General features: G+C 38.2%; 1 protein-coding gene across 3 annotated transcripts in view; it reads right to left on the bottom strand.

Annotated features, from left to right (window-relative positions):
• FMN2 (formin 2) overlaps window positions 1-25,389 on the bottom strand; it is a 345,907-nt gene that overhangs the window by 80,082 nt on the left and 240,436 nt on the right. The window lies entirely within an intron of this gene.

Below are 25,389 nucleotides of genomic sequence, written 5' to 3'. Positions count from 1 at the left end.
ATTTAATAACTTTCTTTCTCATGAAAACAGGGTAATGTCTTTTTCATCAAGATTCCTGATTAAATAATGTGTAAGCCGCCTGCTGCACAGTAATAATCCTCCCGTCCTTCCTGTCCTCTCCACACTACCATGACTATAAAAAAAAGATGGGGATATGTTACTTTCCAAATGCAAAATTTTTCCATTGTAGGAGCACCAAATACCTTCTTCGTAATTCTTCTGTAGATAGAATCCAGATTCAGAATGAGGTTTACAGATTACTACAATAAGACGCCTCCTTATAACAACATAAAGAAATTACAGGCCAAGAAATATCATAGTAGACTACAGACCTTTACAAAATCAAGGAATAATGCTAAAATACATTTAATATCTTTTCTTTCCTTTTATTTCTACTTAATTTGTGTGTGTTGTTGTTTTCATAGAACTCCCAATGCGTATAGTAGAAGCAGAAGCTAACAGTCTCTTAGTCCTTCTTTTGAAGGCACAGCAGTAAATGAAATTGCTGTAGGGAGAAGAGAGTGTCTTTTTTTGGTGAGGAAGACTGGCCCTGAGCAAACATCCGTTGCCAATCTTTCTCTTTTTGCTTGAGGAAGATTGTTGCTGAGGTAAGATCTGTGCCCATCTTCCTCTATTTTGCATCTGGGGTGCCGCCACAGGACAGCCCGATGAGCAGTGTGTAGGTCCACACCTGGGATACAAACCTGTGAACGCTGGCAGCTGAAGCAGAGTGTGCGAACTTAACCACTATACCACTGGACTGGCCCGAAGACAATGTCTTTTGTAAATTTCAAGAGAAATTACTGAAATTCAACAGATAAAATGATCTTTTGAAGTCTGTAATGCTCCTCTAAAGCATACTATTTTAATTCCGTACATACTATGGGCAACCACTAATATCTCGATGTTTGAGATGCTCTACCACAAGGACGTTCTGAGACTGAATATACTGAAATTAGAGTTTGAAGTGGAGAAGCGTGAGAACCAAGATGGGGAAATAAAGTGATGGATTCTCTACTTATACTAGAGGAAACGAAAGGGTTATGTGATGTAAGAAAGAAGGCAAAATAAAAAGTGGTTTGTACTGACCAATAACCTCCAGAGAACATCAGTAAGTCACGGGAACAGACCTAAAATCTAAAATTGTAGAAATAAATGGACGTTATAGAAGTTGATTGATCAGTTGCTGTGTTTCAGGGGCACACGGGTCTTAGCCGTTAATGAGACTATTGCAACTATTGTAGTGATGGTTCCCTATCGCCCCTCAAATCTCGAAAACTAGAGCTCTGCAACCTGAGGCAGAGGAAGCCTGTGGCTGGAACCACATGAGAAAAGAAACACTGAACCTTTCAGGAGGCAGACTTCATTTGCTTATCTTGCTAGTTTTTGTTTCCATCTATTTATTTATTTTAGGGTTAGGGCACAGGATCACCTTTCAGGTCCAGTTCCACCAAAGAGACCATCGGCATGGACAGCCTTTGCCTCTAAATATGCAACTGGTTAAAAATAGGGTTTCAATGATTCGGTTTCAGCACGTCGGCATTCAGTGATGTCTTCTCCAACAGCATTAATACTTCCTCCCCAAAATCTCAGCCTCCACAAATATTTTCTGGTGGTTGCCGTCCTACTAAGTTACTATTTTGACCCAGTGATTAGTGTCTGTAGTCGCTCGTCTGGCTCCAGACTCTTTTGCAATGTTAAATATTTCTGCTGATCTCGTTCCAAATGACTGTGAGTAAGCCGAGGCACGGAACGGACGCCCTTTCTGCTCTTGAGCTTTCAGAAGGGAATACCACATATTCTCAGGTAATTGGAGACAGAGCTGCATCTGAGTAATATCAGATGGAAGGCGACTTAGAACTCTTTCATCTGCTTGTCTAGGCTCTAAATCTTTTTGCTATTTTTCCTTTTATTTAAAGTGTTAACTAGTTTTTGTTTATAATTAGCTATGAATGTGCGTTTCGGTTGCTTTTAAGTGCAGCCAGTATGGGTTATTTTTTAGACAGATGCAGAGCCTTTCTTCTGAGTCATTTAGAGTTGTCATTGAACTGCAGATATATTGCTCTGGCTTTGAGATTTCTGAGACACTGCTCCTTTTGACAATGAACTGAAAGTCAAGTAAATTTAGGTGGTTTATACATGTCAGACAAGGAGTGACTATCAGAATTTCTTTCCTTAGATAGCAAAGAAATAACTAAGTCTCAATGCATTCCTTTCTTGATGCTGCAAATGTTTTTAGGACAATAAAACAAATACTGTGGAATACTCCTGGGAGGAAGAAAGCCAATATCTACATGGTATAAAATTACAAGTTGGCCTCTGCAGTAATTCACAGCGAACTTTTAGTTAATACTGAAGGTTATTTCAACTTTGTGCATAAAAATATAAAGCACTTGCATCCCTAGAAATATAGGTGCATATAAACATAGCATATAGGTGCTTGCTATAGAAAACTCAAGAAACATACACACTATAGTAAATGATACATAATTCAAAAATGTGATGTATGTGGCTTCTGGCCAAACCTAAAATACAAGAAAGCTATGTGCTATTATCACCCGGCCTGATGTACTTATTGAAGTGGTCCTCAGTGAAATTCCTTTCTCAATGTTCATTTTAAACGCAAAGTGAAAAAGACATGGGCAAACATGATGTGCATTAATGAGTTTCACATTCTGTAGATCATACAGTGTAAACGAGCTGCTGATTTCCAAATGGAAAATTACTCCTTCCACCTAATTTTTTATATCAAGTCATACCCAAAACCTACACTACTCCACCTATAGGCTAAGCAAATCTCTCATGGACTTTCGCAAATGCAGCATAAAAAGAAGGCACACCCAGGGCAACTTCATTTCCTTTTTCTTTACCAAGTAACAACTACCTTACTGAAGAAGATAATCAAGTACACATCTTCTTACTCATTCCAAGATGAACACCGATTAGGACCCTTCAGATAAAACAAACATCTCTATAAGGCTTTAACTAAAAATATGCAAAAGCATGTTTTAAGACAGAGCTTTCAATATTAAATGCAACACCAATTAACTCTAATCTGTAGATTCAAATTATCAAAACACAAAACTGCTTGAAATAAACATCTGAAAACCAGAAAACCTTTCCTGATGTGTTTTCTTTTCCTCCTAACTTTACTTGCCAAAACAACGTTTGAATTATAGTAGGAAGGCTAGGGAATTCCAATCCTAGAAAAAGCCACATAATTTAATGTTACAATATTTCAAGTAAACTTTTAGTGTCCAGTATGTTTTGGATACTTCGTTAGGGACTCATATAAAGATAAGTACTATATAGTCTTTCCTTCAAGAAAACCTTAGATGAAGAGGCAGACACTTAAATAAGTATTTAAATAACTTGCCTTAAATAAGCAATTAAATAAATACCAGAAACATTAAGAGAAAGAGACAGGATTCAAACCTACATGGTCTGACTCCAAAGCCATACCATCAAGTCACTCATGAAAACAGTAAAGGGAAACCTTTACCTACTGAGAAAGAAGTGGATAAGGAAAGGAGAAAGGCAATAGGCTGAGCAGGGACTGGAATAATGAACAAGTGTTAGTCAAGTGAAAAAAGAAGCAGAGACTGGAGAGGACATTTACATAACAAACAGCAGGAAAAAAGGTACAGAGGGAAAAGTGCACCAGAGTCCAAGACATCCAGAAGAACACAATGGAGACAAGATGGGAAAGATAATGGAAAACAGTCAGCCCAAAAGCTGTGAGGCAGGTCCAGCCTCATATGGTGTGATATTACAAAAAGCAAAGCAAAGGAGACTGATACACCAATGGAAAGAGAGTTCCACCTCTGGACTTGGTACACAAGAACCAAACTTCCCCTCCTTTTGTAATCAACCAGAAAACTGGATAAAATATATGAAACAATAGTTCTCTTATACTGGACAACAGGTTGCACAGGACTCTGATCTCTGAAAGAAGGTCAACAAACTAGTTGAGCCTTACAATCTTCCTAGATTTGTCCAAGGCAATTTCCAGATTGTGGGCCCTGGGAAGGAGAACTCACATAAGCCAATCAGTCTTGCTGAGTTGAGGAAACAGAGATAGGAGTTTAGGAGTTTAACGTGGCTGAAAGTTGAGGGGCAGTGTGTCAGAGAAGAAACAGCCTTGCAGAAAAGCGGGCTAGAAACCTGTACTGAGGTCTCTCTGAGTTTTTGCTAACAGGCAGCACATGTACAGTGTGAAAGTCTGTAAGCCAAAATAAAGGACCAGGGAGCTATGAGTTGTACAATTCCCAGTATTCACACAGGGCCAGGAGACATTCAAGGTCTGCGGGGCAAGAGCACAGAGCTGTTGTTGCCTATCTGGGATAGGACAGTTATTGGAGACCCCAGCGGGGGGAAGTAATGGGGACTCTAGATCAGCTCTAGCACAGCTTCAAAACATGCCTTAAAGGATCAAACTGAGTCACAAGAAACTTAAATTGTCTACCAAACAAAGCCAAATATTCTGTAGAATAACACACAAAATCCACACACCAAACAACATAACAATCACAACAAACAATACATGCCTAGCATTTAATAAAAAATTACTAGACCAACCAAGTATCAGGAAAATGTAATCAATTACCAGAAGATAAATAAGACAGTAGAAACAGATCCAGGAATGACAAGAGAGGAAGTAGTAAATAAAACGAAAGCAGCTATTATAACTCTGCTCAAATATTAAAGAAAAACATGATACAGAAGAAAAATGGATCTTAGTCTGCTCAGGTTGCTGTAACAAAATACCAAAGATTGGGTGGTTTAAATAAATACTCATTTGTCACAGTTCTGGAGGGTGAAAGTCTGAGATCAGAGTGTCAGTATGGTGGGATTCTCGCGAAAGCCTTCCTACTGGTTTGCAGACAGCCAACTTCTTGTTGTAGTCTCACATGGCAGAGAACAGAGAGACAGGCAAACTCTCTCGCATCTCTTCCTATATGGGTGCTAATTCGATTTCTGAGGGCTCCACCCTCATGACATAATCACTTCTCAAAGCCCCACCTCCTACTACCATTACAAGCAGGACTAGGCTTTCAACATATGAATTTGGGGGGACACAAACATGCAAGATACAAAAAAAAAAGAACCAAATAAAACTTGCAGAAATAAAAAAAACAGTATCTGAAATGAAAAATTCATTTGAATTGAAAACAGTATGAGATTAGATATCTCAGAAGCAAAGAACGATGAACTTGAAGACATAACAAGAGGATTTATTCCAACTGAATAAATATAAGACCAAACTGAAAAAACTAACTGAGCATTGATGACCTTACGACAACAGTAAACAGTCCAGCATATGTGTAATTGGAGTACTGGAAGGAAAGGAGAGAGCCAGGGCAGAGAAGTAACTGAAGCAATTATGGCCAAAAGTTCTTCAAATCTGATAACTATAAACTCCCAGATACAACAGGTCAACTACCTCCAAGCAAGACAAATGCAAATATATACCATATATACACATATACCAATGCACGTTAAAATCAAAATCCTAAAAATATCAGCAATAAAGACAAACTTTAAAAACAGCCAGAGGTGGGGGGAAACCATTCTGTAACAAGGAACAAAAATAAAAATTACCAAAGACTTTGTGGTAGGCAGGATAAGGCCTTCCAAAGATGTTTACATCCTAATCTTAAGAATCTGTGAATATGTTATATATGTGGCAAGGGGAAATTAAGGTTGCAGATGGAATTAGTGTTGCTAATCAGCTGATCTTGAGATGAGAAGGTCATCCTGTATTATCAAGGTCAGCCCAAAGTCATCACAGGGTCCTTATAAGAGAAAGAGGAAGGCAGGAAAGTCAGTGCCAACACGATACAGCGTGAGAAAACTTCCATCAGCCATTGCTGACATTAAAGATGGTGGGAAGCCCTGAGTCAAGGAAATCTCTTCCCACAAAACCTCTAGAATCTTGAAAAAGTAAGGAAATAGATTCTGCCCTAGAGTCTCCTAAAGGAACAAAGCCCTGCTGACAACATGATTTCATCCAGTGAATCCATTTTGGGTTTCTGACCTCCAGAGCTGTAAGATAATAAATCTGTGCTGTTTTAAGCCAAGAAGGTTGTGGCAGTTTGTCACAGCAACAATAGGAAACTAATACATATTTCTCATCAGAAACCATGCAAGCAGAAGAGAAGAAAGAGAAAAATATCTTTTTTATTTTTAGATTGGCACCTGAGCTAACATCTGTTGCCAATCTTTTTTTTTGTCGTCTTCTTTTCCCCAAAGGCCCCAAGCACACAGTTGCATAATCCAGTTGCAGGTCCCTCTAGCTGTGCTATGTGGGATGCTGCCTCAACATGGATCAATGAGCAGTGCCAGGTTCACGCCCAGGATCTGAACCAGCGAAACCCTGGGCCGCTGAAGCAGAGTGTGTGAACTTAACCACTCACCCACAGGGCTGGCCCCCTAGAAGAACGTCTTAAAGACTGGGAAGAAAAAAAACCTGTCAAGTCACAATTCTGTATTAAGTGAAAATATCTTTCAAAAGTGGAGGTAAAATAAATAAAAAATTTCTAGCAACCAAATACTAAAACATTTGGCATCTGCAGATCTACATAATATGAAATGTTAAAGAAAGCTATTCAAGTAGAAAAATGATACCAGATGGAAACTTTGAACTACACAAATGACTGAAAAGAACCAGAAATGCTAATTATATGGATAAATATAAAAGACATTTTCTAATTTTTTAATTTCTTTAAAAGATAATTGTTAAAAGTAAAAGTATGAACAGCACTGGGGCTGGCCCCGAGGCTGAGTGGTTAAGTTCGCGCACTCCGGGGCAGGTGGCCCAGTGTTTCATTGGTTCGAATCCTGGGCGCGGACATGGCACTGCTCATCAAACCACGCTGAAGCAGCATCCCACATGCCACAACTAGAGGGACCCACAACGAGGAATATACATCTATGTACCAGGGGGCTTTGGGGAGAAAAAGAAAAATAAAGTGTGAACAGTATATTGTTTTGGTTATAATATATGGAAGTAAAATATATGATGACAAGTACACAAAGAACAGGAAGGAGAATTGACACATACTGTTGTCAAGTCCTTATATTACATTTGAAGCTGAATAACGTTATTTGAAGATAGACTGTAATAAGTTAGAGAGGCACAATGTAAATTCTGGAGAAATCACTAAAAAGATAAAACAAAAAAGTATCGATAATAAGCCAATGGTAGAAATAAAATGGAATTTCAAAAACACCCAATTAATCCATTACAAGGCAGGGAAAGAGAAAAAAGGGAAAAGAAATGGGACAAATAAAAGACAAATATAAAGATGGTAAATTAAATCCAACCATATTAATACTTACATTAAATGTAAGTGGTCTAAACACTCTGATTAAAAGGCAGGGATTTTCAGATTGGATATAAAAGGTTTAAATATATGCACTCTTGAAGAAACCCACATGAAGTATTAATATAAACTTAGGTTAAAGGTAAAAGAATAGAAAAAGGTGTAAAATGCACACATTAATCACAATAAAGATAATTATTCAAGCTATTCTTTAAAATGTAAGGATCCAGTTAAAATCTAAGAACTATCCCCAAAACAGGGAAGAAGCCACTGTCATCCGATTAGATTTGGCACATGAGATGAAACCATTTGTCATCAGAGTTAGATGACTTCTCTCATAGGTGAACATGCTTTATGAATATCTCACTATGATTTTATAAATTTACAACAGAGGTAGGGGTACTCATATCTATGCACTCCCATGTGCCATGGGTCTATGCCTCACAAGGGTTACTCATCCTCAGAGTAGAGATAGGTAACCAGAGACATCCTACACGGACATACTCCCTCAATGCTAATGTCCCTAATACCCAAGTAACACCCAGAAGGAACATCTGTCAAGCAGAAAACTAACAGACACAGACCTTAAACGTTAACCAGAAATCTGTATAATTCTAAATGGTTAAATTTATTAAGTTATGAGTATTTCCCTCTGAATCAACATATTGATATTTCCTAAGCAACTACAGAAAAAGATCCTTTGGTTTCATTATACCAGAATTGCCTTAACAAAAAAGGTTTAAAATTTAAAAAGTAGTAGTCATGATTTCAGTTTCTAGATGGCTTTTTGTCAAAAAACTAGAAAGTGTCACATCAGCCATTAAGGAATGTGTTTGGGGTTCTGCTACCAGAACAGAACAATGTGGTCGGGATTCATCCTCATGGGGGCTCCCACCCAAGTGCCCAGGATCTAAGGGAGGAAAGTTGAAGCTTAATCATAAAAATATGCAGCCAACAGTTTATTATTTAACATAGAGGCAAACAGAAAGTATTCTAAAAATATAATTCCAATATCTGACATTTTACAATACATTAGATATAATTTAAGTGTATCTAAATTATAATGAAGGGTGTCTAGGATAGCAGTGTAGGAAGAGCCTGAACTCACCTCCTCCCACAGACACACAAAATTTATAACTACATATGGACCATTTCTCTCTGAAAAAGATCTGAAAGTTGGAGGAACTGCTCTCCACAACACAGGAACCACACTGAGATGGGTAGAGGAGAGAGACACACACAATCTGGCCAATAAAAAAAAAAAAACAAAAACAAAAAAACCCAGTGTGGCGACATACAATAGGGAGGGATCTCGCCAGAGAGGTGGTGCTTGTTCTGAAGGAGGTTGGGGTTGGTGCCTCACATCAGGCAACAGAGGCCCTGGAATCTGCATTGGACAGACGAGCCCCCGAAACATCTGGCTTAGAAAACCAATGGGACTGACATCCAAGGGTCCCAAAGTGCTGTAGGAAACATAGATTCTCCTCTTAAAGGGCATGTGTGCAATCTTGTTCACCCCAAGACCCAGCAAAATAACAGGAGTTTGAAAAGTGCCGAGATTATATGTGAAGGAGAATCATTTGCAAGTCTAAAAGCATCAGCTAGAGGGGCGGGGGCTGGTGGAAATAATACCCAGAGATGGAGGTACTGGCAGATGCCATTGCTGTGCTCCCTGCCTACCTTGCCAGCACAGGCGGGCCATCCTGCATGCAGGGGCGAGGAGTCATGGCATTATCCCGACACCTTACTGAAGCCGGAGAGCTCCAGAGTTCGCGGCATTGCCCAGCTTCCTGGCTAGGGTGGGAGGGCGTGATTGGTCACGGCATTCTCCCACTCCCTAGGTAAAGCCTGTGAGCGCAAGCAGCGGTGACACTACCCTAACCCTGGCCGGGACTAGCAGGCCTGAATGGTCACGGTATTCTCCCACTCCTGGACTAAAGCTGACAAACGCACAATGACACAGCAATCTCCTGCTGCTCTGCTGAAACCGGAGGGGGGGGGGGGGGGGCGGGTGTGGCACACACAGACTAGCCATTTCCTGCTGCCTTTGAAGCCAGAGTGCGCATCCAACCTCCACACTCCCCAGCTGCCCAGCTAAAGCCAGCGGATGTGCGCAACCTACACCAGGGACACCCATTGATCACCTGGCCCTGGTAGCAAAAGGGGCTGGCGTTCCCGAGCTCCACAAGACTATAACAAGCAAAAAGACAGTCCTTGGCAGGCCACCAACCCCAGGGCCCTGCACAGACAGCTGACTGAAACACAACCCCAGTCCTCCTGTGAAAATGCCTATCTACTCAGCCCAAGTTTCAGCCTGAGGTGGGGCTTCAAGTTTCCCACACAGGGAGACACTATGCTTGTGCACCTCCTTGGCCCTGGTATGGCTCCATGAGACTTCACAGAAAGGAGATTATAAACCTGTCAGGAGCCTCGATGTTTGCAACTGTTGCCCCGGGGACACCTCCTGGTCTGGAGGCCAGCAGGGATTACAACTGCAGCCCCACAGCAATGTCTATATTTCCATACTTTAAAAGCTGCTGCCTGAGAGTCTGGCTTCCAGTCAGCCTGAAACGAGGTACTAGAGATTCTTCCCCTTGGAACACTGACGTGTTTTGGCACAGCAACAAAAACGGCACATCGAGAATAAATCAGGCAGTTTAGATAACCAAAAAGTTCAAGAGTCAACTAAGGGCCACGACAGGGTCAAACGAGAAGGATCATCACCTACCACAATGCCACTCCTCCAAGACTGAGAGAGGTGGCAGTTTCACCTAACACACAGAAACACAGAGGTGAAGCAAAAGGAGGAAGCACAGAAGTACCTTCCAAATGAAAGAACGAGACAAAACCTCAGAAAAAACCCTTAGTGGTATAGAGATAAATAATCCACTCGATAAAGAATTCAGAGTAATGGTCATAAAGATGCTGACCAAACTTGGGAGAAGAATGGATGAACACAGTGAGAACTTCAACCAAGAATTAGAAAATATAAGAGAAAACTAACCAGAGCTGACGAATACAGTAACTGAAATGAAAAATACACTAGAGGGAATCAACAGCAGATTGGATGATACAGAAAAGCAAACCAGTGATCTGGAAGACAGGGTAGTAAAAATCACCCAAACAAAATAGCAAAAAGAAAAAAGAATTAAAAAAAAATAAGGATAGCTATGGGACCTCTGGGACAACATCAAGTGTACTAAGATAATGAAACTAATAGTTGGCTCTTTGAAAAGATAAATAAAATTAATAAACATTTAGCCAGACTTACCAAGGAAAAAAAAAGAGAGGTCCTGAATAAATGAGAAATGAAAGAGATGTTACAACTGACACCACAGAAATACAAAGGATTTAAGAGATTACTATGATTATACACCAACAAATAAGACAACCTAGAAGAAAAAGATACATTCCTAGAAATACACAATCTTCCAAGACTGAATCATGAAAAAATAGAAAATCTGAATAGACTAATTACTAATAATGAAATTAATCAGTAATTTAAAAGTTCTCAACAAACAAAATTCCAGGACCAGACTGTTTCACAGGCGATTTCTTCTGATCATGTAAATATGAGATAATACCTATCCTTCTCAAATTATTCCAAAAAACTAAAGAGGAAGGAATCCTTCCAAACCCATTTTATGAGGCCAGCATTATCCTGATACCAAAACCAGACAAAGATACAACAAAAAAGAAAATTACAGGTCAATATTACTGATGAACATAGATGCAAAAATCCTCAAAAAAATATCAGCAAACCAAATTCAACAATACATTAAAAGGATCAAACAGCATGATCAAGTGGGATTTATTCCAGGGATGCAAGGATGGTTCAACATCCACAAATCAATAAACATGATACACCACGTTAACAAAATGAAGAATAAAAAAAATCATACAATCATCTCAATAGATGCAAAAAAAAGCATTCAACAAAATTCAACATCAGTTTACAATAAAAATTCTCAACAAAGTGGGTATAGAGGGAATATAACTCAACATAATAAAGGTCATATATGAAAAACCCACAACTAACATCATACTTAATGGTGAAAAGCTGAAAGCTTTTCCTCTAAGATCAGGAACAAGACAAGAATGCTCACTCTTGCCACTTTTATTCAACATATGTTTGGAATACTAGCCACAGGAATTAGGCAAGAAAAAGAGATGAAAGGCATCCAGATTGGAAAGGAAGAAGTAAAACTGTCACTATTTTCAGATGGCATTATACTATACATCAAAAATCCTAAAGACTCCACCAAAAAACTGTTAGAATTAATAAATGAATTCAGTAAAGTTGCAGGATACAAAATTAATATACAGAAATCAGTAGCATTTCTATATGTGAACAATGAGCTATCAGAAAGGGAAATTAAGAAAACAATCTCATTTACAACTTCATCAAAAAGAACAAAACACCTAGGAATAAATTTAACCAAGGAAGTGAAAGACCTGTACTCTGAAAACTATAAGACATTGAGGAAAGAGAACGGAAGATGACACAAATAAACAGAAAGATACACTGTGCTCATGAAAAGGAAGAATTAATATTGTTAAAATGTCCATACTACCCAGAACCATCTACAGATTCCATGCAATCCCTATCAAAATACCAATGGCATTTTTCACAGAACTAGAAAAAGAAAAACCCTAAAATTTGTATGGAACCACAAAAGAATACCCAAGGCAATCTTGAGAAAGAACAAAGCTGGAGGTATTACACTCCCTGATTTCAAACTATATAACAGAGCTACAGTAATCAAAACAGTATTGTACTGGCATAAAAACAGACATGTAGATCAATGGAAGAGAATAGAGAGACCCAGAAGTAAACCCACGCACATATGGTCAATTAATCGATGACATAGGAGGCAAGAATATATAATGAGGAAAAGACAATCTCTTCAATAAATGGTGGTGGGAAAACTGGACAGCTACACGCAAAAGAATGAAACTGAACCGCTGTCTTATACTATATACAAAAATTAATTCAAAATGAGTTAAACACTTGGATCTAAGATCTGAAACCATAAAACTCCTAGAAGAAAATTCAGGCAGTAAGCTCTTTGACATTGGTCTTAGTGATATTTTTTTGGATCTTTCTCCTCAGGCAAAAGCACCAAAGGCAAAAATAAACAAATGGGACTACAGCAAACTAATGAGCTTTTGCACCTTGAAGGAAACCATCAACAAAACAAAAAAGGCAAGCTACTGAATGGAAGAAGATATTTGCAAATCATATATCTGATAAGGAGTTAATATGCAAAATATATAAAGAACTCATTCAACTTAATATCAACAAACAAAGAGATTAAAAAATGGGCAGATGACTTAGACATTTTTCCAAAGAAGACATATAGATGTCTATCAGACACAGGAAAAGATGTTCAATATCACCAATCATCAGGAAAATGCAAATCAAAACCACAATGAGATATCACCTCACACCTGTTAGAATGGTTATCAAAAAGACAAAACCAAAAAGAAAAACAAATGTTGGTGAGGAAGTAGATAAAAGAAAACCCTTGTACACTGTTGGTGGGAATGCATATTAGTATAGCCACTATGAAAAACAGTATGGAATATCCTCAAGAAATTAAAAACAGAACTACCATATGATCCAGCAATTCCACTTCTGGGTACTTACCTGAAGAAAACAAAAACACCATGTCGACTGCAGCATTATTTACAATAGCCAAGATACGGAAGCAACCTAAGTGTCCATCAACAGAGGACTGGATACAGAAGATGTGGTGTATATATACAATGGAATATTACTCAGCCACAAAAAAGAATGAAGTCTTGCCATTTGCAACAACATGGATGGACCTAGAGGGTATTCTGCTAAGTGAAATAAGTCAGAGGAAAACAAATACCATATGATTTCACTTACATGTGCAATATAAAAAACAAAACAAAATAGAAACGGACTCATAGATACAGAGAACAAAGCAGAGGTTGCCAGAGAGGGAGGGAGTAGGGGGTTGGGCAAAATAGTCACGGGGATCAAGACATACAAACTTCTAGTTATAAAATGAATAAGTCACAGGGATTTAAGGCACACCAGAGGCAATACAGTCAATAATACTGTAATAACTTTGAGGACAGATGGTTACCGTATTTATTGTGGTGACCATTTCACAATGTATATGAATGCTGAATCACTATGTTGGATACCTGAAACTAACATAATATTGTACATCAACTATACTTCAATAAAATTAATTAAAATAAAAAAAAAGAAAATAGATTATTACTTAGCCCTAAAGAATAAAACGTTGCCATTTGTGACCACATGGATAGACTTAGAGGGTATTATGCTAAGTGAAATAAGTCAGACAGAGAAAGACAAATACCACAATGGTCTCCCTTACATGTGGAATCTGAAAAACAAAACAAACAGATTCATAGATACAGAAAACAAACTGGTGGTTGCCAGAGCGGAGGGAGGTTGGGGCGCAGGTGAACAGGTGAAGGGGAGTCTGAGGCCCAAACTTCCAGTTATAAATAAGTCATGGGGATGTCATGCACAGCATAGGGAATGGAGTCGGCAATACTGCAACAACTTTATATGGTATCAGATGGTAATGAGACTTATCAGGGTGATCATTTCACAATGTATGCAAATATGGAACCATTATGATGTACACCTGAAACCAACAGTATATTGTATGTCAATTATACTTTAATTAAAAAATCATAACCAGACAAAAAATTTTAAAAATATAATGGGCATTCATATACTTTAATAATCATGCTACTGAGCATAATTCAATCTTTCCCAGAAGATTGCAGGTTCTTATGAGGTTCACTGGTGATGTACTATAATAGAATGATAGTAACAAGGGAAATGAGACCTGTTAGGAAGGGATTAGCATAATAAAACCAAGAGATTACTCTGAGCTAGCTAGGGTTACTGCAATGGGATTAGAGAGAAGCTGACATGTTTGAGGAAATCCCCAAGACTTAGTAATGATTTGACGAGAGAGGCAAGGTTGGGAGGAGCATATGGGAAAAGGAGGCATCAGGAATAAGACCAATATTGCTTTTGACTCAAGAGTTCAACATTTAGGAATGTATGGTACAAGTACACACTATGAGAAATGTACACATCTATCCTCTGTGATCTTTTTCTTTTAAAAGCAATGTTGTAGGAGATAAGGTTTATAAATGAAGAAATGAGCACATAAGGAATACTATGAAGTTATTAAGAAGAAGGTGCTGATACAAAATTATCTCAAAGATATTTCAATTGAAAAAAATCCAAGATAGGCCTGTATTTTCAACCATACTAAGGATTAGATATCAAAAAGTTTCGCAACAAAGTGCACAAAGATGCTGTGTTAAAATAAAACTTAATGCATGGCTGAGTTGGCTAGAAAATAAGGAAAATTCTCTGAGGTCATAAAAACAAAACAGGAGCAAGACTCCAAAGAGGTGTAAGCAGACGCTGCCTTGGGGCATCGCTAAACCCAGCAACCTAGAGCTGTAGTTTGAAAGGCCTCACAGGAAAATTTGGAAGAGGACTAGTCCACAGAGACACTCCCTCAGTGAAGAGGGAACTGGAAAGCATCACCCGACTAAGGTAGACACTGAGGAGATGTGTCCATCTCTCTCGTAGGTCTGGATGGGAGGGGACACCCCTGCACGTAAGAACCCATACCCCCAAATGGGCAATCACACTGCCTTGGGCCTCAATCCACAATGAGCGATCCTAAAATGCAAGGCAAGAATTTACTTTAAAATAGTTCTTGGTTGGCAGTGCCCCCTCATGATTAGCCAAAATAAACATAAAGAGAAATAGAAAAACACAAAAGAGCCTGAGAGAAAATTTAGATCAGAAACAAAAATTGGCCCACAGCAGAGTTGCCAGTGCAATGAGGGAAGGGAGGAGTCAGAGGCATCCAGACTCCTGAAAGGAATTTACTTTGAGCCCAGAATTTTATAATTAGCAAACCTATCTCTCAAAAACAAGCGTGATGTATATTTCCACTCCAACAAAAACAGAGAGTTTACAATCCAGACTCTCACATCAAAGTAACTTTTGAAGAGTGCGCTTCAGGAGGAAGAAAAGTCATCTCAGAGGAAGGCATAGTAGGAAGGTGTGGTATGGTAAGCAAAGAACATGGTATTGGTTACAAAGACGTAAGATGACACCAAAACACTGGAAAAGAAAGGCCTAGCAGTATAAACGGGTGAGGTTCGAGTTAAAGCACTCGAAGGATGCGTATTTAAAAGTTAGACTTTGTAAAGAATCACGTTAAAATATTAAAGGTATACATTAAAAGATACAGAATAAAATTTGCAAAGTAGTAGAGGGGGAAAGTTGAATGAGAAGAAAACCCTCAACAATTTGTGGTAATTTGTTCACAAAGATGGCCACAGCAATCTTCCCGTTCCTCTAATCGTGCCCTTTGCAATAGGACATTTCCACGCTTCCTGTCCAGATTACACTGAAGGCGTCAGCCACTGAAGTATGGCCATAAAAGACAAAAGTAAGAAGAGCAAACTAAGAAATAAAATGATCATTATTTGTAGTAAGCTCTATAGAGAAAACTTTTTAAAAAATTTACAAACTACTGTATTAATAAGTGAGTTCAGCAAGCTTCTAGAATGACCTAGCTTCATATGATAGTTATCCAAGTTTTATATATCTTCAAACGTTAAGAGTAAGTGTAATTCACAAAATTATAGGGGAAAAAAAGGTCATTAGGTATACAACTATAAAAAAACTACATGAAGACCTTAATAAAAGAATTGTAAAACTTTTCAGACAGATTTTAAAGGAGGCATAAATAAATGTCCATCTTTAACACGTTCATGGAAAGCCTCAGTATCATAAAGATGTCAGTTCTCCCCAGGCTGATCTATAAACTCCACAATTATGACAAAATCCTAATTGATTTTTTTTGGTGGATCTTGACAACTTGATTCTAAAATTATAAAGAAGCACAACTAATAAGAGGCATAACTCTTCTAAAGAAAGTAGGAATCTAATCTTACCACATTTCAAGTCTTATTAGAAGCCTACAGTAAATAAGACAGTGGGAGGTTTTCTTATGAGGATGAAGGATGGAAACAGGCCAATGCAGTAGCATACAGAAAACCCAGGAAAATAACACATACACATAAGACAGTGGTGGCACCTTATTTCAGTAGAGAAAAGATGGTCTATCCACTACATGGTACTAATTAACAGTATCTCCAGGCCAAAAAATGAAATTTGATTCTTTTCGCAGACCATACATAAAAATCAATCATATACATACACAAAAATCAGACAGATTGAAGGAATAAATATGACAGCAAACTATGACATTTTTATAGGAAAATATAGGATAATATCTTTATAAACCTGTAGTTGGGAAAGATTTCTTAAATCACGCAAAAAATTATATGCCATCAAGGAAAAGGTTGCTAAATATCACGACATAGAAATAAAAAACGTCTGTTTATCAGTTGTCAGCATAAGAAAAGTGAAAAGACAAGTCTCAAGTGGGAGAAGTGTTTACAACAATTTAACCAGGTTTTAATATCCTGAATATATAAAGAATTCCTAATAATTCAGTAAGTAAACGACAGACAAATCAACCAAAAAAAGGTAAAAAAACAAGGAAGAGGAAACTATAAACATAGGAAAATATGCTACTTCTCACAAATAACAGGAAAATGCAAATTAAAATCTCAATAGAATACCATTTTAAACAATAAATTGGACCCAAAAAATTAAGTCTAAGAACCAAACACTGGGAAGGATTTGACACAACTGAACTCCGTTGGTAGAAGTGTAGATTGAAACTTAACTTTTTTAAACAATTTGGCTTTTCCTTAGAGGCTTAAGTCCACATAGCCTACAACCCAACCAAGTTTTTGCTCTTAGAGTTGTACCATAAAAAGAGAGTATGCATGTGAGTTGTGAACACATATGTTCATATAAGCATTTTTCGTATTAGGTAAAAAAGGAAAGAACAAGAGAGAAATTGTGGTATATTATATTATTATAATGGAGTCAATATCAACAAAATAGAGCCATTATCCATAACCATGGAAGAATCTCAGGAACGATGTTCAACGGAGAAAAAAAGTCACAGGACAGTACACTTATAATTCCATAAACACAAAGTATGTAAACTTGCAAAACTAAATAATAAATCGGTTATTTTAAGGGAAACTATAAAGAGGAAAACATGGAAATGATAAACACGAAATTCAGGATGGTGGCCATGTCTGGAGAGAACAGAGGCATAAGGCTGAGGAAGGGTAAACAGAAGAGCTGAACACATTGATTGTGTCCTATTCCTTGAGTGGGGTGTATATGGCTGTTCATTATAATACTTTAGATCTCATTTAGGTTATAATATATATAATATGTATCATATGACCTTATTTATGTTACATATATATATATATATATATATATATATATATATATAACATATATGGCTTTTAAATATACAATTGAACTTCATTACTCATGGGTTCTGTATTTGTGAATTTGCCCACTCACTAAAATTTATTTTAATTCCAAAATCAATGCTTGCAGCACTTTTATACCCAAGGACATGCGCAGAACAGTGGAAAATATGAGTTAACTGACACACTTTCCCAGCTGAGGTTGAAGAAGGCAATGATGCTCTGACTTCTTATTCTAGCTCTCGTATTGTAAATTTGTAGATTTTTCACATCGTTGTGGGTTTTGGATGATTTCTCTTTTTAAAATGGCCCCCAAGCGTAGTACTGTCGTGCTGTCTATTGTTTCTAAGCACAACAAGGCTGTGATGTGTCCTACAGAGAAAATATGTGCTAGATAAGCTTGGATCAGGCGTGAGTTATAGTGCTGTTGGCCATGAGTTCAATGTTGACGAATCACCAATATACGTTACATAAGGCGTCTTCAAACCTGAACACACATAAAACAAGGCTGCATACTGATCGATGATGAAAACGTGACCTGACTGGGACCAGAGGCCCGTGGGAACCCAACCCTCTACTTGCCCTCGGAGCAATGGTTCAGTACTCACTGATGCAGTGTTTGTGGTAACCTCATACAACACAATTATGGCAAATAGAGAGAGACTAAAGAATAATAAAATATACTTATTTTTATGTTACACATAAAATGGATATAAAACATACAAAATTTGATGTTGTATGTATGTGTGCATGTATATATGCACACCCACAAACATACATATACATGCTATGTCTCTATTATATATAAAATAGAACATACATAAATATGAAATATTTCATAATAAAAATGAAAAATCAAGGGGCAATGAACAACATGTAATGAATATAACCATGAGTGAACTATATAAATATAAATGTGTAGTACATATGCACATATACCTGCTTATATATGTGCAAATGATCTGTGGAAGGACAGAAATGAAATCTAATGCCGGTTAAAATAGAGGAAAGAAATAGTAAGAAAACTTACATCCCATCATACACTCAAATTTTATAATAGATGCATGTATTATTTAAATATTATTTCCTTCATGCATTCATTAAACAATAAACAATGAGGCCAAAGTCCCTGTCTTGGACAACTACGTGGGTGACATCACAACGACAGGGAACACAGGAAGGGTGGAGGAACTAAGGAGCCTGAGCTGAACTGATAAAGTCATTCCCTCATCCATTCTCCTATGAAATAAATATTTATTTGGAATCTATCATGTACTAGGTGCTGAGGATACAGCACGGAACACATTGTGGAGAGGTTTAGTATGAGGTGTCGGTGGGAGCGTCCAAGGAGAAATGTGCAGGAGGCAGTCGTTAGTAGATCCCATATGGAATCAATTTCCATCACTCCTCAGACGCTCTTTGATAATTTCTCATCCGCAGTCACAGAACAAATGATTGTGGCTGTTTTGAATCTAACACTTGGACAGAAGTGGTGATACAGACTATTCCTCTTTTCAGAAGAATCACTTCAAATTCACACTTCTTGAATGACAGGAAGGGTACAATGGAATGCAAATGGAACCATCATTCATCAATGCATCAAAGGAGAGGGCTTTGTCTATCTGGTGCAAGGTTTCAGCAGGCATTTCCCACGAACACGGAAGTGTCCCCATTTTTAGTTCTGATATTGATGACTTTTCTGTTTCTGTTTTGTTTTGCTTTGCTTTTAAAGATTGGCACCTGAGCTAACAATTGTTGCCAATCTTCTTCTTTTTCTTTTAATTCTTCTCCCCAAAGCCCCCCAGTACATAGTTGTAGATTCTAGTTGTGAGTGTCTCTGGTTGTGCTATGTGGGACGCCACCTCAGCGTGGCCTAATGAGCAGTGCCTTGTCCGCGCCCAGGATCCGAACCGGCAAAGCCCTGGGCTGCCGAAGCAGAGTGCACGGACTTAACCATTTGGTCACGGGCCAGTCCCTGATGACTTTTATGTTTAACTGAATATCTTACAGAGGATTTCATCCGCATTATGGTTTCCACCACCTGACATTACACAACTTATCCACTACCTCTTGGAGTCCCTGATTATATCATAACAATTTTTAGGTTAAAAGCGAATACAGCTCCAGCTTCTTACACAAGGTCTTGGCTCCAGCATGGCTTTGCCGTCTATTGTGGGATTCTAGTCAAGGACGGAACCCCCTGAGCCTTTGTTTCCTTGTCGTAAAACGGGGACAACACTGGTGGTCAGACGTCCTCAAGAGTTATGAAACTAAAATCACGTGGCATATAAAGGGTGTTGGCTAATTCTTTAGCACAACAGAAACAGTATTAATGCTTAATATAGCTATTATTGCTATCGTATAGATAATAAATAAAAAGTTGTTTCTTAAAAGGCAGTTATGTTTCTTTTTCAATTTTAAGAGGTCAGTGAAAGAAGATTACTTCAAAAAATCAAATTCATCTTATCTTTTTATCATCACTAAAAAACATTCTCATTATATTTTCAGAAAAAGAAAAAAACCAATGCCAAACATGCTCACCTCGAATATGGAGCATGGCAAACGGGGGGCCACGGGTACTATTTCTGATAGAAGACACTTCTGGCAGATTTCTCAGTCTCTGGGACAGTCAATACCCACTGCTTTCACCATCTCTTCATTCTCAAGCATAGAATTACCAATACTAAAAATTGTATAATTAAGAGTTGGGTTTCAATACCCTTTTAATTATAAGCATGCGATTACAGACTTACGAATTTTCATCTTGGTTCTACTCCTCTAGTTCAGCTACAATTTATACTTTGTAGTAAGGAAGAAAACATTTGGGAAAAGACGGGTGGAGGTATAGAGTGAGGGTGACGAAAAATCTCATTAGCCATTTCTGATTTATAAAATCACGATAGAGACTTCATTTCATAGCAAAGAGAGAAACTAACTTTTTTATTTTAATTTGCCATTTACTCAAAAAACAGTTGAGCTTAAGTTTTAAAATATACACTTATCAAAATATATCATATGAGCAAAAAGGCTGTAAAGGCCAACAGCAGAGCTCCTACTTCTTTCCCAGTGACCTCAACATGCAGACACATAAAAAAGCAACCCATTGCATCTACACTCCTTGATAGCTCAGCAATATGGTTTTCATATGCACACTTTGCCGAAAATACAACCTGAATTCAAAAAGAAAGAGGTAAAAGAAAAAGTTCTGAGTTCTGAGAGAAATATTAGCTAAGCGTGAGATTCCCCAGTGATTTCATTTATCTCTTCTTCCTTACCTCTTATGTTCTGCTACTTAAAAAAAAAAGAGGCACAAAAGAAAATTTTACAAAAACTGCAGACAAATGCTGAATCTGGAGATTCCCAATTAGTTTTCTTCATAACACATGTACAAAAATAAAATCATCACATATGTTGGCACAGATTACAGATAAGCTAAATTATAGTAACTTTGATGAAACAGCTAAGTCAAACACTCGTGCATCATTACAGTTGTCCCGCAATAACTTTTAAAAGTTGTTGCAGAGTTGTGCCCCTCTACTTTCTCACTTCTCTTAAATGTTATGTAAAAGCTCAGAAAACTGGTTTCTGCCCAAGCTCATCAAAGAAAAATGTTCCATCCAGGAACATGGACCACTATGATCATGCCCTCCTTTCTTAAACGCTTCATAGCTCTGGCTTCCATCAGAACAGCCTCTCTTGGTTTTCTTTCTACCTATCTGACTAATACCTGATGGGGCTTCTCTTGCTCCGCCCATCCTATAAATGTATTCTCCTCCAGGATTCGATGCCTGGGTCTGTTTTTCTTATCTTCCTAGGTGACCACATCCACTCAATGATCACCTTGCTGTGATGTCCAATCCTCCATCTCAGCTCTCTCTCCCATGTCCAATGTATATATCCACCTGCTCACTGGATAAATCCACCTGTGTGTCCATTTATAGATGATCATGCTATCCATTCAAATCTTTTCCTATTTTTACGCTCTCTATCCCAATGAGTAACACCACGACTCACCCAGCCACTCAAACCTGAAATCTGGACCCTTATCCATCACCTCTATGTCCATTTGGTCTCTAAGAAATTTCTGTTCTATTTATTATCCCTCAAATCTATTTTCTCTTCAGCACCATCACCACTTCCTTAAGGTACACTGCTATAGAAATGAGGAGGCCCTGCTCTAACAATCTTATAAGTGGTCTCCTGCCTCCAAGTCCGACTTGCCTCAATTGAGCCCTTCCATGTTGCTGCCAGTGTAACCTCTCAAATCTTTAAACCTCTGTTCCCCAAGGCTTCTGGATGAAGCCTGGGTTCCTCAGCCAGGTTTGGAGATGTGGTGGTGGGTAAGCAGGGAGCTTCCGTTTGCTCACCACAGTATGAGGTGAGGTTATCATTAAGGTCATGGGTAAGCGGAACAGGAAGACTGTGGAGGTTTCAGAGGAGAAGAGATGAACAAACCTCAGAAACGGAGAAAGCTAAATTGCAAGGGAAACCTCACAGCATTGCTGAGTAGAAATGAGTTCCAACAGCAAGTCTGTGGTAATGCCTTTAAGGAGACACCACTCAGTGTTGTTGTAAGGACCTGATCTCCCCCTCTACAAAAAAAGGGAAGCTACTCTAGTGCAAGTATGGAGACAGAAAGAGACAGGCTTAGTGAGGGTTGTGGGGCTTCCGCCTGGTGAACAAGACAGCGTATGCTATGTGCATTGTTCTGGGCCGAGGGCTACAGCGAGAAGCAAAGCAAAGCTGCCCTCTTAATGGAGCTCACATGGTTGAGGGACAAATAAACAACACAACTGCAGAGAGTGGTAAGTGTCATAAAGACCATAAAGCTGGGGGAAGTCAGAACATTGTTTATTAATATATTCTCCAGTCTCCCAAGCACGGTAGACAGCTGCACCATTACAAACAATGAATGCCAGTGGGACTCAATTCTCCAAGTCTGCTTATTTTAGAGCAGAAGTAAGGGACATTCCTAAGGAAGAGGTGTTTAAGCAGAGACCACGCAATCTTGGCTGGAGTAGAACTGGGAAGACGGAGTGAAAGAGCAGGTGCAACAACGGATTCCAGGGTTAGACGAAATCTAGTGACTGCTAGAGTGTGGTCCACACACCACGCAAGAGCTGAACCACAAGGATAAGAGATGCTTCTAGTATGTCGTGGGAGCAAATGAAATAACAATATTTGGCCAGTATTGGGTATATTCTCTTGAACTGTTTGAGAGAGACTTTAGATTTTGAAAATGAGGCACAATAAAGAAGACTTTGATGCGATATATAAAAACATGAATATGCCTATATAAGGTAATCTGAGCACAGAGGTTAACGCAAGAATACTATTTTATTATTGACAAAAACCTAATTATCAGCAAAGATTTGGCATATATTATTTGTACTAAGGTGGTATGTATGTTTTTTAGTGCATAAATTTAATTTTAGAATTTTGTCCTAATAATGAGAGGAAATATGGGGCAAAAATTGATTACATTCTTAAAAATCTATCTTAACAGAAACATTATTTGAAACGCCTTGTTTTCACTATATGTCACTGGACATAGGCTCATGAGCAATCATATTTAAAGCTGGACTATGTTTCTTCCACATTGTTGACACACTTGACCTACACAAGTTTTTCTAAAGGATTTTCTGTTGTCATCATCTGCCTTCCAAATAATGTGGAATGTCAGATCCGTTAAGACACACACATTTTCATATTTACTGCCCTAACTCAGCACCCAGAAGAATGTCTGGGCAAACAGGAGGCATTCAAAAGCTTTTTTCAGTGAACATATAGAACACTGGAATAGGACCAGGGAATAATAGAAATGTGACTGAAAGTGCTGGAAGAAGAGCCGTAAAGAAAGACTCATATAATTGGGGTTATTTAACCCAATGGCAAAAAGGTGAGGCATTTCATGCCGATAAGAAAATATGGGTTATGTTATGATTTCATTTAACAGAGAGAAGTATAAGAATTGCTAATATATGAATATCATAATAAGGGGGTTAAAAAAGATCTTCCTGGAAGATCATTAAATTGGAAGAGATACTTATCTATTTAAGTATGACTGAGCAATCGTGTCTTCCATACAAGTGAAGTGCTAGACAAAGCCTGAAGGCCTCTACCCACCCTCTGAACCATCATAAATGATTACCAAAGACAGCAGACACGGTTGACGACGTGTGGTTCCTAAGCATCATGCCTAAATCCCACCTGGGCTGCACAACCTAACTTAGCTATTCATTCAGAAACTGACTAAGACACAGTCATAAAGAAAGTCTCAGTGCCTGCACAAAATACAGATTCAGAATTTATATAATAAATCACACACAACGTGAACAACAATATGAGTCACACTCGTCAACATTTTCATGTGAAATCCAGCAAACTGTTTAACTTCTTTTTGGAATGAGTCACAGAGTTAAAGACTTCTTTCTTCCCATAAGCAAAAAAACAATATTCCATCCTTTCACCTATATAGTTTTCTAAAATTACACCTTCTTGATCCTAAAACCCCAAAGATGGAAAAAGCAAGACTCATTTTTATCCACCATTAGGAGCGGAGGGAGCTTCAGGGTCCTCTAACATGTGACTCTAGCACTACGATTTCCATCAAAGGACCATTTAGGGATCAATGAGCAGATTTTCCACTCTAAGTCACGAGGACTTGAGAATTTGGAAATGAAAATCACTTTGATTTATGATTCTTCTCAAAGTTCTGTTTCAATTTCATGATTATATTAAATGATTAAATAGTATTTTCCCGTCTACAAAAGAAGCTGTGCCTAATGTTTAATCAAATCCCAGCACGACTCATTCATTGTAAATCATCATTATCGACGCCTGAACAACCTCTGAAACCCACAGCCTAATACCCAGAGGGTGGAGCGAGGCCTCAGAGCGCCACCTGCCTCAGTGTCACGCCACGTGAGCCTCTAGGAGAATTCCTGCGGCAGCAAGAACATCCCCAGAGCACGGCACAGCACGAGTCTGCTCTTCAGAAAAGACCAACGTTCCAGACGTGAGATGTTTTGAGTAGCGAATGTTCTGATATAATCGTAACTTTCAGTGATTTCAAACAGCTAGACTTCTCCTCTTTAAAAAAAAAAATTGTTTCTTTAATACCTTGTGAAATTTTCCATCCCTGCTTAGCTCATAGGAACATAGGAAGAGTCGATAAGCTAATATTTATAAAGTTTTTAAGCTCTCTGGAAAAAACCATCTTAAATACCCAGAGGTATTTATACGTCCTATAGAAAAATAGCATATAATGTTTTGAAGATCTGAAAACATCAATATAATTTGGTGTTGGGCACAACGTTTTGACAAATCAAATACCAGGTTGAACTAAGTCATAAGCATAGATAAAACTTAGAAGAATATCTCATTTTTTACTGCAAAAAGCATAACATTTTTATTGTCTTTATAAATGTGTGCTATTTTAACCAGTATCTATTGTATTTGCTGTCATTAAAAAATATAATAATAATGAGCATTATCCACAAAATAGGATATTAAGGAAATTGCTAGTCTCTTAAAACCGTGTAACTCATGATTAAATACAACTTGTTTTGGGGGCCACCCAGTGGCATAGTGGCTGCCTTTGCAGCTTTGCTTTTGCAGCCTGGAGTTTGTGGGTTCAGATCCCCAG

This window comes from Equus asinus, chromosome 30 (genome assembly GCF_041296235.1).
Source record: "Equus asinus isolate D_3611 breed Donkey chromosome 30, EquAss-T2T_v2, whole genome shotgun sequence".
Lineage (NCBI taxonomy): Eukaryota > Metazoa > Chordata > Mammalia > Perissodactyla > Equidae > Equus > Equus asinus.
Note: the sequence above shows the minus strand (reverse complement) of the source record. Positions and strands in the feature narration are given on the sequence as shown.